Source organism: Panthera leo, chromosome F2 (assembly GCF_018350215.1).
Source record: "Panthera leo isolate Ple1 chromosome F2, P.leo_Ple1_pat1.1, whole genome shotgun sequence".
NCBI classification, from domain to species: domain Eukaryota; kingdom Metazoa; phylum Chordata; class Mammalia; order Carnivora; family Felidae; genus Panthera; species Panthera leo.
Window position 1 is genome coordinate 5,482,354 of NC_056695.1, and position 19,142 is coordinate 5,501,495.

The window sequence follows — 19,142 nt, forward strand, 5'->3', positions numbered from 1 at the left end:
TATGAATCCGAGCATCTTACCCACGATTCCGATATGACCAATTAATACACCTCTTATGAAAAAGCTTTCTACCCCTTACCCTAGCCCTATGTATATGACACGTCTCCCTACCCATCAGTACAGCAAGCATTCCACCTCAAACATAAGAAATATGGCTGACAAAAGAGTTACTTTGATAGAGTAAAACTTAGAGGTTCAAACCCTCTTATTTCTAGAATTATAGGAATCGAACCTAATCCTAAGAATCCAAAAATCCAAAAATCTTCGTGCTACCAATATTACACCACATTCTAAAGTAAGGTCAGCTAAATAAGCTATCGGGCCCATACCCCGAAAATGTTGGTTTATACCCTTCCCATACTAATCAAACCCCCTAGTTTTATTATCATTATATCAACCGTTATTTCAGGAACTATAATCGTAATAACAGCCTCCCATTGACTTACAGTCTGAATCGGCCTCGAAATAAACCTATTAGCCATTATTCCCATCCTCATAAAAAAATAATAGGAATCATCATCAACCTACTGCATTCAGGACAATGAACTGTATCAAAAGATCTCAACCCCATAGCATCTATCATAATAACAACCGCCTTAGCAATAAAACTAGGACTAGCCCCATTCCACTTCTGAGTGCCCGAAGTTACACAAGGAATCTCCATATCCTCAGGCCTAATCCTACTCACATGACAAAAAATTGCTCCACTATCAATCCTATACCAAATCTCACCCACCATCAATCCCAACCTACTCCTAACAATAGCCATCATATCAGTTATAGTCGGAGGCTGAGGAGGACTTAACCAAACCCAACTACGAAAAATTATGGCATATTCCTCAATTGCCCACATAGGCTGAATAGCAGCCATCATAATATATAGCCCCACAATAATAATTTTAAACCTGACCATCTACATCATCATAACACTAACCACCTTCATATTATTCATACACAACTCCACCACAACAACATCCTCCCTATCACAAACATGAAACAAAACACCCCTAATCACCTCATTTATCCTAGTACTAATAGTGTCTCTAGGCGGCCTTCCTCCACTCTCCGGCTTCATCCCAAAATGAATAATCATTCAGGAACTAACGAAAAACGAAATAATTATAATACCCACACTACTAGCTATAACAGCACTACTTAACCTGTACTTCTACATACGACTAACGTATACCACTGCACTGACTATATTCCCCTCAAACAACTGTATAAAAATAAAATGACGATTCGAGTGCACAGAAAAAACAATCCTTTTACCCCCCCCCCCCCGCCTTAGTTGTAATATCCACCATGCTACTACCACTCGCACCAATACTATCCATCCTAGATTAGAAGTTTAGGTTAAATTAGACCAAGAGCCTTCAAAGCTCTAAGTAAGCCCTAACAGACTTAACTTCTGCATACCAATTAATCCTAAGGACTGCAAGAATCTATCTTACATCAATTGATTGCAAATCAAACACTTTAATTAAGCTAAGCCCTTACTAGATTGGTGGGCCCCAACCCCACGAAATTTTAGTTAACAGCTAAATACCCTAGTCCACTGGCTTCAATCTACTTCTCCCGCCGTCTAGAAAAAAAAGGCGGGAGAAGCCCCGGCAGCGTCAAGCTGCTTCTTTGAATTTGCAATTCAATATGGCATTCACTGCAGGACTTGGTAAAAAGAGGACTGAACCTCTGTCTTTAGATTTACAGTCTAATGCTTACTCAGCCATTTTACCTATGTTCATAAACCGCTGACTATTGTCAACCAATCACAAAGATATTGGAACTCTTTACCTTCTATTTGGCGCCTGGGCCGGTATGGTAGGGACCGCTCTCAGTCTCTTAATCCGAGCCGAACTGGGTCAACCTGGCACGCTACTAGGGGACGACCAAATTTATAATGTAGTCGTCACCGCCCATGCCTTTGTAATAATCTTCTTTATAGTAATGCCTATTATGATTGGAGGATTCGGAAACTGATTGGTTCCACTAATAATTGGAGCCCCCGATATAGCATTCCCTCGAATGAATAATATGAGCTTCTGACTCCTTCCCCCGTCTTTCCTACTTTTGCTCGCATCATCTATGGTAGAGGCTGGAGCAGGGACTGGATGGACAGTATACCCACCTCTAGCCGGCAACCTAGCTCATGCAGGAGCATCCGTAGATCTAACTATTTTTTCACTACACCTAGCAGGTGTCTCCTCAATCTTAGGTGCTATTAATTTTATTACTACTATTATTAATATAAAACCCCCTGCTCTATCCCAATATCAAACACCCCTATTTGTCTGATCGGTTTTAATCACTGCTGTATTGCTACTTCTATCACTACCAGTTTTAGCAGCAGGCATCACTATACTGCTGACAGATCGAAATCTGAACACCACATTTTTTGACCCCGCCGGAGGAGGGGATCCTATCTTATATCAACACCTATTCTGATTTTTCGGTCACCCAGAAGTCTACATTTTAATTTTACCCGGGTTTGGAATAATTTCACATATTGTTACCTACTACTCAGGTAAAAAAGAACCTTTTGGCTACATGGGAATAGTCTGAGCTATAATATCAATTGGCTTTCTGGGCTTTATCGTATGAGCCCATCACATGTTTACTGTGGGGATAGATGTGGACACACGAGCATACTTTACATCAGCTACTATAATTATTGCTATTCCCACTGGGGTAAAAGTATTTAGCTGACTGGCCACTCTTCATGGAGGTAATATCAAATGGTCCCCTGCTATGCTATGAGCTCTGGGATTCATTTTCCTATTCACCGTAGGAGGCTTAACAGGAATTGTACTAGCAAATTCCTCATTAGATATTGTTCTTCACGACACATGCTACGTAGTAGCCCACTTCCACTATGTCTTGTCAATAGGAGCAGTATTTGCTCTCACAGGGAGGCTTCGTCCATTGGTTCCCCCTATTCGCAGGGTATACTCTCGATAATACTTGGGCAAAAATTCATTTTACGATTATGCTCGTAGGTGTCAATATAACGTTCTTCCCTCAGCACTTTCTAGGCCTGTCCGGAATGCCTCGACGTTATTCTGACTACCCAGACGCATATACAACTTGAAACACAATCTCCTCAATAGGCTCTTTTATTTCACTAACAGCAGTAATATGAATAGTTTTTATAGCGTGAGAAGCTTTTGCATCAAAGCGAGAAGTGGCCATAGTGGAACTAACCACAACTAATCTTGAATGGCTGCATGGATGTCCCCCTCCATATCACACATTTGAAGAGCCAACCTATGTGCTGTTAAAATAAGAAAGGAAGGAATCGAACCTCCTTAGACTGGTTTCAAGCCAACACCATAACCATTATGTCTTTCTCCATCAAGAAGTATTAGTAAAACAATTACATAACTTTGTCAGGGTTAAATTATAGGTTTAAGCCCTATGTACTTCCATGGCATACCCCTTCCAACTAGGTTTTCAAGATGCTACATCCCCCATCATAGAAGAGCTCCTACACTTCCATGATCACACACTAATAATTGTATTCCTAATTAGCTCCCTAGTCCTTTATATCATCTCACTAATACTAACAACCAAACTCACGCACACAAGCACAATGGATGCCCAAGAAGTAGAAACCATCTGAACCATTTTACCAGCTATCATCTTAATTCTCATTGCCCTACCCTCCTTACGAATTCTCTATATAATAGACGAGATTAATAGCCCCTCTCTTACTGTAAAGACCATGGGACATCAATGGTATTGAAGCTATGAATACACTGACTATGAAGACCTAAGCTTTGACTCCTATATAATTCCCACTCAAGAGCTAAAGCCCGGAGAACTCCGACTATTAGAAGTTGATAACCGAGTAGTACTACCAATAGAAGTGACCATTCGCGTGTTAATCTCATCAGAAGACGTACTACACTCATGAGCCGTCCCATCCCTGGGCCTAAAAACTGATGCTATTCCAGGCCGACTAAGCCAAACAACCCTAATGGGTACACGACCTGGACTCTATTATGGTCAGTGCTCAGAGATCTGCGGCTCAAACCACAGTTTTATGCCCATTGTTCTTGAACTAGTCCCATTATCATATTTTGAAAAATGATCTGCGTCTATACTGTAAATTCATTAAGAAGCTAAACTAGCGTTAACCTTTTAAGTTAAAAACTGGGAGTTTAAACCTCCCCTTAATGACATGCCACAGTTAGATACGTCAACCTGATTCATCACTATTATTTCAATAATTATAACACTGTTTATTATATTTCAACTAAAAATCTCAAAACACCTGTATCCTTCAAGCCCGGAACCCAAATCTACAGCTGCACTAAAACAGCCTAACCCTTGAGAAAAAAAGTGAACGAAAATCTATTCACCTCTTTCACTACCCCAACAATAATAGGATTGCCTGTTGTCGTATTAATTATTATGTTCCCCAGCATTCTATTCCCCTCACCTAACCGACTAATTAATAACCGTTTAGTCTCACTTCAACAGTGATTAGTACAACTAACATCAAAACAAATACTAGCCATTCACAATCACAAAGGACAAACTTGGGCCCTAATACTCATATCTCTCATTTTATTTATTGGATCAACAAACCTGTTAGGTCGACTGCCTCACTCATTTACTCCAACTACCCAATTATCAATAAACTTAGGAATAGCTATTCCCCTATGAGCCGGTACCGTAATCACCGGGTTTCGCCACAAAACTAAAGCGTCCCTGGCCCACTTTTCTACCACAAGGAACACCAATCCCCCTGATCCCTATGCTTGTAATTATTGAAACCATTAGCCTTTTTATCCAGCCCGTGGCTCTGGCCGTACGACTTACAGCTAACATTACTGCAGGCCACCTATTCATACACTTAATTGGAGGAGCTGCTCTGGCCCTAGCAAACATTAGTACCTCTGTTGCTTTAATTACCTTTATTATCCTCATCCTACTGACAATCCTTGAATTTGCTGTGGCTCTAATCCAAGCCTACGTCTTTACCCTACTTGTAAGCCTGTGTCTACATGACAATACTTAATGACCCATCAAACCCACGCATACCATATGGTTAACCCCAGTCCATGGCCACTTACGGGAGCCCTTTCAGCCCTACTGATAACTTCAGGTCTGGCCATATGATTTCACTACAAGTCAATACTATTATTGACCCTAGGTATAACCACTAACCTACTGACTATATATCAATGGTGACGAGACATTATTCGGGAAAGCACATTCCAAGGTCACCACACACCCATCGTTCAAAAAGGTCTCGGTCTCCGTTATGGAATAATTCTCTTTATCACCTCAGAAGTATTCTTCTTCGCAGGCTTTGTCTGGGCCTTCTACCACTCAAGTCTAGCCCCAACTCCTGAATTGGGAGGATGCTGACCACCAACAGGTATTATTGCCCTAAACCCCCTAGAAGTCCCACTACTCAATACCTCCGTACTTCTAGCTTCCGGAGTGTCAATCACCTGAGCTCACCATAGTTTAATAGAAGGGAATCGAAAACACATACTCCAAGCACTATTTATTACAATCTCCCTAGGAGTCTACTTCACCCTCCTCCAAGCCTCCGAATACTATGAAACATCATTCACAATCTCAGACGGAGTCTACGGATCCACCTTCTTCATGGCTACAGGATTCCACGGACTACACGTAATTATCGGCTCTACCTTCCTAATTGTATGCTTCTTGCGCCAACGAAAAGATCACTTCACATCGAGCCACCACTTTGGATTTGAAGCCGCTGCTTGATATTGACATTTCCTAGACGTGGTTTGACTATTCCTATACGTTTCTATTTATTGATGAGGATCCTATTCCTTTAGTATTAACAAGTACAGTTGACTTCCAATCAACCAGTTTCGGTATAATCCGAAAGGGAATAATAAACGTAATACTCGCCCTGCTCACCAATACACTTCTAGCCACACTACTTGCACTCATCGCATTCTGACTACCCCAACTAAATATCTATGCAGAAAAAGCAAGTCCTTATGAATGTGGATTTGACCCCATAGGATCCGCCCGCCTGCCTTTCTCTATAAAATTTTTCTTAGTAGCGATTACATTCTTGCTATTTGACCTAGAAATTGCACTACTACTCCCTCTTCCTTGGGCCTCACAAACAAACAAATTATCAACCATACTTACCATAGCTCTTCTACTAATCTCTCTATTAGCCGCAAGCCTAGCCTACGAATGAACCCAAAAAGGACTAGAGTGAACTGAATATGATAATTAGTTTAAACTAAAACAAATGATTTCGACTCATTAGATTGTAGCTTACCCTATAATTATCAGATGTCCATAGTCTATATTAATATCTTCCTGGCTTTCATCATGTCACTTATAGGACTACTGATGTACCGATCCCACCTAATATCTTCCCTCCTATGTCTAGAAGGCATAATACTATCCCTATTTATCATGATAACCGTGGCAATTCTAAATAATCACTTCACACTAGCTAGCATGACTCCTATCATCCTGCTCGTATTTGCAGCCTGCGAGGCGGCACTGGGCTTATCCCTACTAGTAATGGTATCAAACACATATGGCACCGACTATGTACAAAACTTAAACCTCCTACAATGCTAAAAATTATTGTCCCTACTGCCATACTCATACCGATAACATGACTATCAAAACCCAACATAATCTGAATTAACTCAACTACCTATAGCCTTCTGATCAGCCTTATTAGCCTCTCCTATTTAAATCAACTAGGCGACAACAGCCTAAATCTCTCATTACTATTTTTCTCAGACTCACTCTCTGCACCTCGACTAGTATTAACAACATGACTCCTACCACTGATGCTCATGGCTAGTCAATCACACCTGTCAAAAGAGACCTTAGCCCGAAAAAAACTATACATCACAATACTTATTATCTTACAACTTCTCTTAATTATAACATTCACCGCCACAGAACTAATTATAGTCTACATTCTATTTGAAGCCACATTAATCCCCACCCTCATTATTATCACTCGATGGGGTAATCAAACGGAGCGACTAAACGCTGGCCTATACTTTCTATTCTACACCTTGGTAGGCTCACTACCCCTCCTAGTCGCACTACTATACATCCAAAACACAACAGGGACTTTAAATTTCCTAATCATTCAATCATTCAACCACCTTCCTATGAATCCGAGCATCTTACCCACGATTCCGATATGACCAATTAATACACCTCTTATGAAAAAGCTTTCTACCCCTTACCCTAGCCCTATGTATATGACACGTCTCCCTACCCATCAGTACAGCAAGCATTCCACCTCAAACATAAGAAATATGGCTGACAAAAGAGTTACTTTGATAGAGTAAAACTTAGAGGTTCAAACCCTCTTATTTCTAGAATTATAGGAATCGAACCTAATCCTAAGAATCCAAAAATCCAAAAATCTTCGTGCTACCAATATTACACCACATTCTAAAGTAAGGTCAGCTAAATAAGCTATCGGGCCCATACCCCGAAAATGTTGGTTTATACCCTTCCCATACTAATCAAACCCCCTAGTTTTATTATCATTATATCAACCGTTATTTCAGGAACTATAATCGTAATAACAGCCTCCCATTGACTTACAGTCTGAATCGGCCTCGAAATAAACCTATTAGCCATTATTCCCATCCTCATAAAAAAATAATAGGAATCATCATCAACCTACTGCATTCAGGACAATGAACTGTATCAAAAGATCTCAACCCCATAGCATCTATCATAATAACAACCGCCTTAGCAATAAAACTAGGACTAGCCCCATTCCACTTCTGAGTGCCCGAAGTTACACAAGGAATCTCCATATCCTCAGGCCTAATCCTACTCACATGACAAAAAATTGCTCCACTATCAATCCTATACCAAATCTCACCCACCATCAATCCCAACCTACTCCTAACAATAGCCATCATATCAGTTATAGTCGGAGGCTGAGGAGGACTTAACCAAACCCAACTACGAAAAATTATGGCATATTCCTCAATTGCCCACATAGGCTGAATAGCAGCCATCATAATATATAGCCCCACAATAATAATTTTAAACCTGACCATCTACATCATCATAACACTAACCACCTTCATATTATTCATACACAACTCCACCACAACAACATCCTCCCTATCACAAACATGAAACAAAACACCCCTAATCACCTCATTTATCCTAGTACTAATAGTGTCTCTAGGCGGCCTTCCTCCACTCTCCGGCTTCATCCCAAAATGAATAATCATTCAGGAACTAACGAAAAACGAAATAATTATAATACCCACACTACTAGCTATAACAGCACTACTTAACCTGTACTTCTACATACGACTAACGTATACCACTGCACTGACTATATTCCCCTCAAACAACTGTATAAAAATAAAATGACGATTCGAGTGCACAGAAAAAACAATCCTTTTACCCCCCCCCCCCCGCCTTAGTTGTAATATCCACCATGCTACTACCACTCGCACCAATACTATCCATCCTAGATTAGAAGTTTAGGTTAAATTAGACCAAGAGCCTTCAAAGCTCTAAGTAAGCCCTAACAGACTTAACTTCTGCATACCAATTAATCCTAAGGACTGCAAGAATCTATCTTACATCAATTGATTGCAAATCAAACACTTTAATTAAGCTAAGCCCTTACTAGATTGGTGGGCCCCAACCCCACGAAATTTTAGTTAACAGCTAAATACCCTAGTCCACTGGCTTCAATCTACTTCTCCCGCCGTCTAGAAAAAAAAGGCGGGAGAAGCCCCGGCAGCGTCAAGCTGCTTCTTTGAATTTGCAATTCAATATGGCATTCACTGCAGGACTTGGTAAAAAGAGGACTGAACCTCTGTCTTTAGATTTACAGTCTAATGCTTACTCAGCCATTTTACCTATGTTCATAAACCGCTGACTATTGTCAACCAATCACAAAGATATTGGAACTCTTTACCTTCTATTTGGCGCCTGGGCCGGTATGGTAGGGACCGCTCTCAGTCTCTTAATCCGAGCCGAACTGGGTCAACCTGGCACGCTACTAGGGGACGACCAAATTTATAATGTAGTCGTCACCGCCCATGCCTTTGTAATAATCTTCTTTATAGTAATGCCTATTATGATTGGAGGATTCGGAAACTGATTGGTTCCACTAATAATTGGAGCCCCCGATATAGCATTCCCTCGAATGAATAATATGAGCTTCTGACTCCTTCCCCCGTCTTTCCTACTTTTGCTCGCATCATCTATGGTAGAGGCTGGAGCAGGGACTGGATGGACAGTATACCCACCTCTAGCCGGCAACCTAGCTCATGCAGGAGCATCCGTAGATCTAACTATTTTTTCACTACACCTAGCAGGTGTCTCCTCAATCTTAGGTGCTATTAATTTTATTACTACTATTATTAATATAAAACCCCCTGCTCTATCCCAATATCAAACACCCCTATTTGTCTGATCGGTTTTAATCACTGCTGTATTGCTACTTCTATCACTACCAGTTTTAGCAGCAGGCATCACTATACTGCTGACAGATCGAAATCTGAACACCACATTTTTTGACCCCGCCGGAGGAGGGGATCCTATCTTATATCAACACCTATTCTGATTTTTCGGTCACCCAGAAGTCTACATTTTAATTTTACCCGGGTTTGGAATAATTTCACATATTGTTACCTACTACTCAGGTAAAAAAGAACCTTTTGGCTACATGGGAATAGTCTGAGCTATAATATCAATTGGCTTTCTGGGCTTTATCGTATGAGCCCATCACATGTTTACTGTGGGGATAGATGTGGACACACGAGCATACTTTACATCAGCTACTATAATTATTGCTATTCCCACTGGGGTAAAAGTATTTAGCTGACTGGCCACTCTTCATGGAGGTAATATCAAATGGTCCCCTGCTATGCTATGAGCTCTGGGATTCATTTTCCTATTCACCGTAGGAGGCTTAACAGGAATTGTACTAGCAAATTCCTCATTAGATATTGTTCTTCACGACACATGCTACGTAGTAGCCCACTTCCACTATGTCTTGTCAATAGGAGCAGTATTTGCTCTCACAGGGAGGCTTCGTCCATTGGTTCCCCCTATTCGCAGGGTATACTCTCGATAATACTTGGGCAAAAATTCATTTTACGATTATGCTCGTAGGTGTCAATATAACGTTCTTCCCTCAGCACTTTCTAGGCCTGTCCGGAATGCCTCGACGTTATTCTGACTACCCAGACGCATATACAACTTGAAACACAATCTCCTCAATAGGCTCTTTTATTTCACTAACAGCAGTAATATGAATAGTTTTTATAGCGTGAGAAGCTTTTGCATCAAAGCGAGAAGTGGCCATAGTGGAACTAACCACAACTAATCTTGAATGGCTGCATGGATGTCCCCCTCCATATCACACATTTGAAGAGCCAACCTATGTGCTGTTAAAATAAGAAAGGAAGGAATCGAACCTCCTTAGACTGGTTTCAAGCCAACACCATAACCATTATGTCTTTCTCCATCAAGAAGTATTAGTAAAACAATTACATAACTTTGTCAGGGTTAAATTATAGGTTTAAGCCCTATGTACTTCCATGGCATACCCCTTCCAACTAGGTTTTCAAGATGCTACATCCCCCATCATAGAAGAGCTCCTACACTTCCATGATCACACACTAATAATTGTATTCCTAATTAGCTCCCTAGTCCTTTATATCATCTCACTAATACTAACAACCAAACTCACGCACACAAGCACAATGGATGCCCAAGAAGTAGAAACCATCTGAACCATTTTACCAGCTATCATCTTAATTCTCATTGCCCTACCCTCCTTACGAATTCTCTATATAATAGACGAGATTAATAGCCCCTCTCTTACTGTAAAGACCATGGGACATCAATGGTATTGAAGCTATGAATACACTGACTATGAAGACCTAAGCTTTGACTCCTATATAATTCCCACTCAAGAGCTAAAGCCCGGAGAACTCCGACTATTAGAAGTTGATAACCGAGTAGTACTACCAATAGAAGTGACCATTCGCGTGTTAATCTCATCAGAAGACGTACTACACTCATGAGCCGTCCCATCCCTGGGCCTAAAAACTGATGCTATTCCAGGCCGACTAAGCCAAACAACCCTAATGGGTACACGACCTGGACTCTATTATGGTCAGTGCTCAGAGATCTGCGGCTCAAACCACAGTTTTATGCCCATTGTTCTTGAACTAGTCCCATTATCATATTTTGAAAAATGATCTGCGTCTATACTGTAAATTCATTAAGAAGCTAAACTAGCGTTAACCTTTTAAGTTAAAAACTGGGAGTTTAAACCTCCCCTTAATGACATGCCACAGTTAGATACGTCAACCTGATTCATCACTATTATTTCAATAATTATAACACTGTTTATTATATTTCAACTAAAAATCTCAAAACACCTGTATCCTTCAAGCCCGGAACCCAAATCTACAGCTGCACTAAAACAGCCTAACCCTTGAGAAAAAAAGTGAACGAAAATCTATTCACCTCTTTCACTACCCCAACAATAATAGGATTGCCTGTTGTCGTATTAATTATTATGTTCCCCAGCATTCTATTCCCCTCACCTAACCGACTAATTAATAACCGTTTAGTCTCACTTCAACAGTGATTAGTACAACTAACATCAAAACAAATACTAGCCATTCACAATCACAAAGGACAAACTTGGGCCCTAATACTCATATCTCTCATTTTATTTATTGGATCAACAAACCTGTTAGGTCGACTGCCTCACTCATTTACTCCAACTACCCAATTATCAATAAACTTAGGAATAGCTATTCCCCTATGAGCCGGTACCGTAATCACCGGGTTTCGCCACAAAACTAAAGCGTCCCTGGCCCACTTTTCTACCACAAGGAACACCAATCCCCCTGATCCCTATGCTTGTAATTATTGAAACCATTAGCCTTTTTATCCAGCCCGTGGCTCTGGCCGTACGACTTACAGCTAACATTACTGCAGGCCACCTATTCATACACTTAATTGGAGGAGCTGCTCTGGCCCTAGCAAACATTAGTACCTCTGTTGCTTTAATTACCTTTATTATCCTCATCCTACTGACAATCCTTGAATTTGCTGTGGCTCTAATCCAAGCCTACGTCTTTACCCTACTTGTAAGCCTGTGTCTACATGACAATACTTAATGACCCATCAAACCCACGCATACCATATGGTTAACCCCAGTCCATGGCCACTTACGGGAGCCCTTTCAGCCCTACTGATAACTTCAGGTCTGGCCATATGATTTCACTACAAGTCAATACTATTATTGACCCTAGGTATAACCACTAACCTACTGACTATATATCAATGGTGACGAGACATTATTCGGGAAAGCACATTCCAAGGTCACCACACACCCATCGTTCAAAAAGGTCTCGGTCTCCGTTATGGAATAATTCTCTTTATCACCTCAGAAGTATTCTTCTTCGCAGGCTTTGTCTGGGCCTTCTACCACTCAAGTCTAGCCCCAACTCCTGAATTGGGAGGATGCTGACCACCAACAGGTATTATTGCCCTAAACCCCCTAGAAGTCCCACTACTCAATACCTCCGTACTTCTAGCTTCCGGAGTGTCAATCACCTGAGCTCACCATAGTTTAATAGAAGGGAATCGAAAACACATACTCCAAGCACTATTTATTACAATCTCCCTAGGAGTCTACTTCACCCTCCTCCAAGCCTCCGAATACTATGAAACATCATTCACAATCTCAGACGGAGTCTACGGATCCACCTTCTTCATGGCTACAGGATTCCACGGACTACACGTAATTATCGGCTCTACCTTCCTAATTGTATGCTTCTTGCGCCAACGAAAAGATCACTTCACATCGAGCCACCACTTTGGATTTGAAGCCGCTGCTTGATATTGACATTTCCTAGACGTGGTTTGACTATTCCTATACGTTTCTATTTATTGATGAGGATCCTATTCCTTTAGTATTAACAAGTACAGTTGACTTCCAATCAACCAGTTTCGGTATAATCCGAAAGGGAATAATAAACGTAATACTCGCCCTGCTCACCAATACACTTCTAGCCACACTACTTGCACTCATCGCATTCTGACTACCCCAACTAAATATCTATGCAGAAAAAGCAAGTCCTTATGAATGTGGATTTGACCCCATAGGATCCGCCCGCCTGCCTTTCTCTATAAAATTTTTCTTAGTAGCGATTACATTCTTGCTATTTGACCTAGAAATTGCACTACTACTCCCTCTTCCTTGGGCCTCACAAACAAACAAATTATCAACCATACTTACCATAGCTCTTCTACTAATCTCTCTATTAGCCGCAAGCCTAGCCTACGAATGAACCCAAAAAGGACTAGAGTGAACTGAATATGATAATTAGTTTAAACTAAAACAAATGATTTCGACTCATTAGATTGTAGCTTACCCTATAATTATCAGATGTCCATAGTCTATATTAATATCTTCCTGGCTTTCATCATGTCACTTATAGGACTACTGATGTACCGATCCCACCTAATATCTTCCCTCCTATGTCTAGAAGGCATAATACTATCCCTATTTATCATGATAACCGTGGCAATTCTAAATAATCACTTCACACTAGCTAGCATGACTCCTATCATCCTGCTCGTATTTGCAGCCTGCGAGGCGGCACTGGGCTTATCCCTACTAGTAATGGTATCAAACACATATGGCACCGACTATGTACAAAACTTAAACCTCCTACAATGCTAAAAATTATTGTCCCTACTGCCATACTCATACCGATAACATGACTATCAAAACCCAACATAATCTGAATTAACTCAACTACCTATAGCCTTCTGATCAGCCTTATTAGCCTCTCCTATTTAAATCAACTAGGCGACAACAGCCTAAATCTCTCATTACTATTTTTCTCAGACTCACTCTCTGCACCTCGACTAGTATTAACAACATGACTCCTACCACTGATGCTCATGGCTAGTCAATCACACCTGTCAAAAGAGACCTTAGCCCGAAAAAAACTATACATCACAATACTTATTATCTTACAACTTCTCTTAATTATAACATTCACCGCCACAGAACTAATTATAGTCTACATTCTATTTGAAGCCACATTAATCCCCACCCTCATTATTATCACTCGATGGGGTAATCAAACGGAGCGACTAAACGCTGGCCTATACTTTCTATTCTACACCTTGGTAGGCTCACTACCCCTCCTAGTCGCACTACTATACATCCAAAACACAACAGGGACTTTAAATTTCCTAATCATTCAATCATTCAACCACCTTCCTATGAATCCGAGCATCTTACCCACGATTCCGATATGACCAATTAATACACCTCTTATGAAAAAGCTTTCTACCCCTTACCCTAGCCCTATGTATATGACACGTCTCCCTACCCATCAGTACAGCAAGCATTCCACCTCAAACATAAGAAATATGGCTGACAAAAGAGTTACTTTGATAGAGTAAAACTTAGAGGTTCAAACCCTCTTATTTCTAGAATTATAGGAATCGAACCTAATCCTAAGAATCCAAAAATCCAAAAATCTTCGTGCTACCAATATTACACCACATTCTAAAGTAAGGTCAGCTAAATAAGCTATCGGGCCCATACCCCGAAAATGTTGGTTTATACCCTTCCCATACTAATCAAACCCCCTAGTTTTATTATCATTATATCAACCGTTATTTCAGGAACTATAATCGTAATAACAGCCTCCCATTGACTTACAGTCTGAATCGGCCTCGAAATAAACCTATTAGCCATTATTCCCATCCTCATAAAAAAATAATAGGAATCATCATCAACCTACTGCATTCAGGACAATGAACTGTATCAAAAGATCTCAACCCCATAGCATCTATCATAATAACAACCGCCTTAGCAATAAAACTAGGACTAGCCCCATTCCACTTCTGAGTGCCCGAAGTTACACAAGGAATCTCCATATCCTCAGGCCTAATCCTACTCACATGACAAAAAATTGCTCCACTATCAATCCTATACCAAATCTCACCCACCATCAATCCCAACCTACTCCTAACAATAGCCATCATATCAGTTATAGTCGGAGGCTGAGGAGGACTTAACCAAACCCAACTACGAAAAATTATGGCATATTCCTCAATTGCCCACATAGGCTGAATAGCAGCCATCATAATATATAGCCCCACAATAATAATTTTAAACCTGACCATCTACATCATCATAACACTAACCACCTTCATATTATTCATACACAACTCCACCACAACAACATCCTCCCTATCACAAACATGAAACAAAACACCCCTAATCACCTCATTTATCCTAGTACTAATAGTGTCTCTAGGCGGCCTTCCTCCACTCTCCGGCTTCATCCCAAAATGAATAATCATTCAGGAACTAACGAAAAACGAAATAATTATAATACCCACACTACTAGCTATAACAGCACTACTTAACCTGTACTTCTACATACGACTAACGTATACCACTGCACTGACTATATTCCCCTCAAACAACTGTATAAAAATAAAATGACGATTCGAGTGCACAGAAAAAACAATCCTTTTACCCCCCCCCCCCCCGCCTTAGTTGTAATATCCACCATGCTACTACCACTCGCACCAATACTATCCATCCTAGATTAGAAGTTTAGGTTAAATTAGACCAAGAGCCTTCAAAGCTCTAAGTAAGCCCTAACAGACTTAACTTCTGCATACCAATTAATCCTAAGGACTGCAAGAATCTATCTTACATCAATTGATTGCAAATCAAACACTTTAATTAAGCTAAGCCCTTACTAGATTGGTGGGCCCCAACCCCACGAAATTTTAGTTAACAGCTAAATACCCTAGTCCACTGGCTTCAATCTACTTCTCCCGCCGTCTAGAAAAAAAAGGCGGGAGAAGCCCCGGCAGCGTCAAGCTGCTTCTTTGAATTTGCAATTCAATATGGCATTCACTGCAGGACTTGGTAAAAAGAGGACTGAACCTCTGTCTTTAGATTTACAGTCTAATGCTTACTCAGCCATTTTACCTATGTTCATAAACCGCTGACTATTGTCAACCAATCACAAAGATATTGGAACTCTTTACCTTCTATTTGGCGCCTGGGCCGGTATGGTAGGGACCGCTCTCAGTCTCTTAATCCGAGCCGAACTGGGTCAACCTGGCACGCTACTAGGGGACGACCAAATTTATAATGTAGTCGTCACCGCCCATGCCTTTGTAATAATCTTCTTTATAGTAATGCCTATTATGATTGGAGGATTCGGAAACTGATTGGTTCCACTAATAATTGGAGCCCCCGATATAGCATTCCCTCGAATGAATAATATGAGCTTCTGACTCCTTCCCCCGTCTTTCCTACTTTTGCTCGCATCATCTATGGTAGAGGCTGGAGCAGGGACTGGATGGACAGTATACCCACCTCTAGCCGGCAACCTAGCTCATGCAGGAGCATCCGTAGATCTAACTATTTTTTCACTACACCTAGCAGGTGTCTCCTCAATCTTAGGTGCTATTAATTTTATTACTACTATTATTAATATAAAACCCCCTGCTCTATCCCAATATCAAACACCCCTATTTGTCTGATCGGTTTTAATCACTGCTGTATTGCTACTTCTATCACTACCAGTTTTAGCAGCAGGCATCACTATACTGCTGACAGATCGAAATCTGAACACCACATTTTTTGACCCCGCCGGAGGAGGGGATCCTATCTTATATCAACACCTATTCTGATTTTTCGGTCACCCAGAAGTCTACATTTTAATTTTACCCGGGTTTGGAATAATTTCACATATTGTTACCTACTACTCAGGTAAAAAAGAACCTTTTGGCTACATGGGAATAGTCTGAGCTATAATATCAATTGGCTTTCTGGGCTTTATCGTATGAGCCCATCACATGTTTACTGTGGGGATAGATGTGGACACACGAGCATACTTTACATCAGCTACTATAATTATTGCTATTCCCACTGGGGTAAAAGTATTTAGCTGACTGGCCACTCTTCATGGAGGTAATATCAAATGGTCCCCTGCTATGCTATGAGCTCTGGGATTCATTTTCCTATTCACCGTAGGAGGCTTAACAGGAATTGTACTAGCAAATTCCTCATTAGATATTGTTCTTCACGACACATGCTACGTAGTAGCCCACTTCCACTATGTCTTGTCAATAGGAGCAGTATTTGCTCTCACAGGGAGGCTTCGTCCATTGGTTCCCCCTATTCGCAGGGTATACTCTCGATAATACTTGGGCAAAAATTCATTTTACGATTATGCTCGTAGGTGTCAATATAACGTTCTTCCCTCAGCACTTTCTAGGCCTGTCCGGAATGCCTCGACGTTATTCTGACTACCCAGACGCATATACAACTTGAAACACAATCTCCTCAATAGGCTCTTTTATTTCACTAACAGCAGTAATATGAATAGTTTTTATAGCGTGAGAAGCTTTTGCATCAAAGCGAGAAGTGGCCATAGTGGAACTAACCACAACTAATCTTGAATGGCTGCATGGATGTCCCCCTCCATATCACACATTTGAAGAGCCAACCTATGTGCTGTTAAAATAAGAAAGGAAGGAATCGAACCTCCTTAGACTGGTTTCAAGCCAACACCATAACCATTATGTCTTTCTCCATCAAGAAGTATTAGTAAAACAATTACATAACTTTGTCAGGGTTAAATTATAGGTTTAAGCCCTATGTACTTCCATGGCATACCCCTTCCAACTAGGTTTTCAAGATGCTACATCCCCCATCATAGAAGAGCTCCTACACTTCCATGATCACACACTAATAATTGTATTCCTAATTAGCTCCCTAGTCCTTTATATCATCTCACTAATACTAACAACCAAACTCACGCACACAAGCACAATGGATGCCCAAGAAGTAGAAACCATCTGAACCATTTTACCAGCTATCATCTTAATTCTCATTGCCCTACCCTCCTTACGAATTCTCTATATAATAGACGAGATTAATAGCCCCTCTCTTACTGTAAAGACCATGGGACATCAATGGTATTGAAGCTATGAATACACTGACTATGAAGACCTAAGCTTTGACTCCTATATAATTCCCACTCAAGAGCTAAAGCCCGGAGAACTCCGACTATTAGAAGTTGATAACCGAGTAGTACTACCAATAGAAGTGACCATTCGCGTGTTAATCTCATCAGAAGACGTACTACACTCATGAGCCGTCCCATCCCTGGGCCTAAAAACTGATGCTATTCCAGGCCGACTAAGCCAAACAACCCTAATGGGTACACGACCTGGACTCTATTATGGTCAGTGCTCAGAGATCTGCGGCTCAAACCACAGTTTTATGCCCATTGTTCTTGAACTAGTCCCATTATCATATTTTGAAAAATGATCTGCGTCTATACTGTAAATTCATTAAGAAGCTAAACTAGCGTTAACCTTTTAAGTTAAAAACTGGGAGTTTAAACCTCCCCTTAATGACATGCCACAGTTAGATACGTCAACCTGATTCATCACTATTATTTCAATAATTATAACACTGTTTATTATATTTCAACTAAAAATCTCAAAACACCTGTATCCTTCAAGCCCGGAACCCAAATCTACAGCTGCACTAAAACAGCCTAACCCTTGAGAAAAAAAGTGAACGAAAATCTATTCACCTCTTTCACTACCCCAACAATAATAGGATTGCCTGTTGTCGTATTAATTATTATGTTCCCCAGCATTCTATTCCCCTCACCTAACCGACTAATTAATAACCGTTTAGTCTCACTTCAACAGTGATTAGTACAACTAACATCAAAACAAATACTAGCCATTCACATTTGAAGCCGCTGCTTGATATTGACATTTCCTAGACGTGGTTTGACTATTCCTATACGTTTCTATTTATTGATGAGGATCCTATTCCTTTAGTATTAACAAGTACAGTTGACTTCCAATCAACCAGTTTCGGTATAATCCGAAAGGGAATAATAAACGTAATACTCGCCCTGCTCACCAATACACTTCTAGCCACACTACTTGCACTCATCGCATTCTGACTACCCCAACTAAATATCTATGCAGAAAAAGCAAGTCCTTATGAATGTGGATTTGACCCCATAGGATCCGCCCGCCTGCCTTTCTCTATAAAATTTTTCTTAGTAGCG

The 19,142-nt window shown here is 40.6% G+C and overlaps 3 pseudogenes; all 3 read left to right on the forward strand.

Annotated features, from left to right (window-relative positions):
* The first annotated feature begins 518 nt into the window (after window positions 1-518).
* LOC122210519 lies at window positions 519-3,352 on the forward strand (annotated as a pseudogene).
* Window positions 3,353-7,662: 4,310 nt separating this feature from the next.
* On the forward strand, window positions 7,663-10,496 carry LOC122210520 (annotated as a pseudogene).
* Window positions 10,497-15,612: 5,116 nt separating this feature from the next.
* Window positions 15,613-17,641, forward strand: LOC122210521 (annotated as a pseudogene).
* The last annotated feature ends 1,501 nt before the right edge of the window (window positions 17,642-19,142 follow it).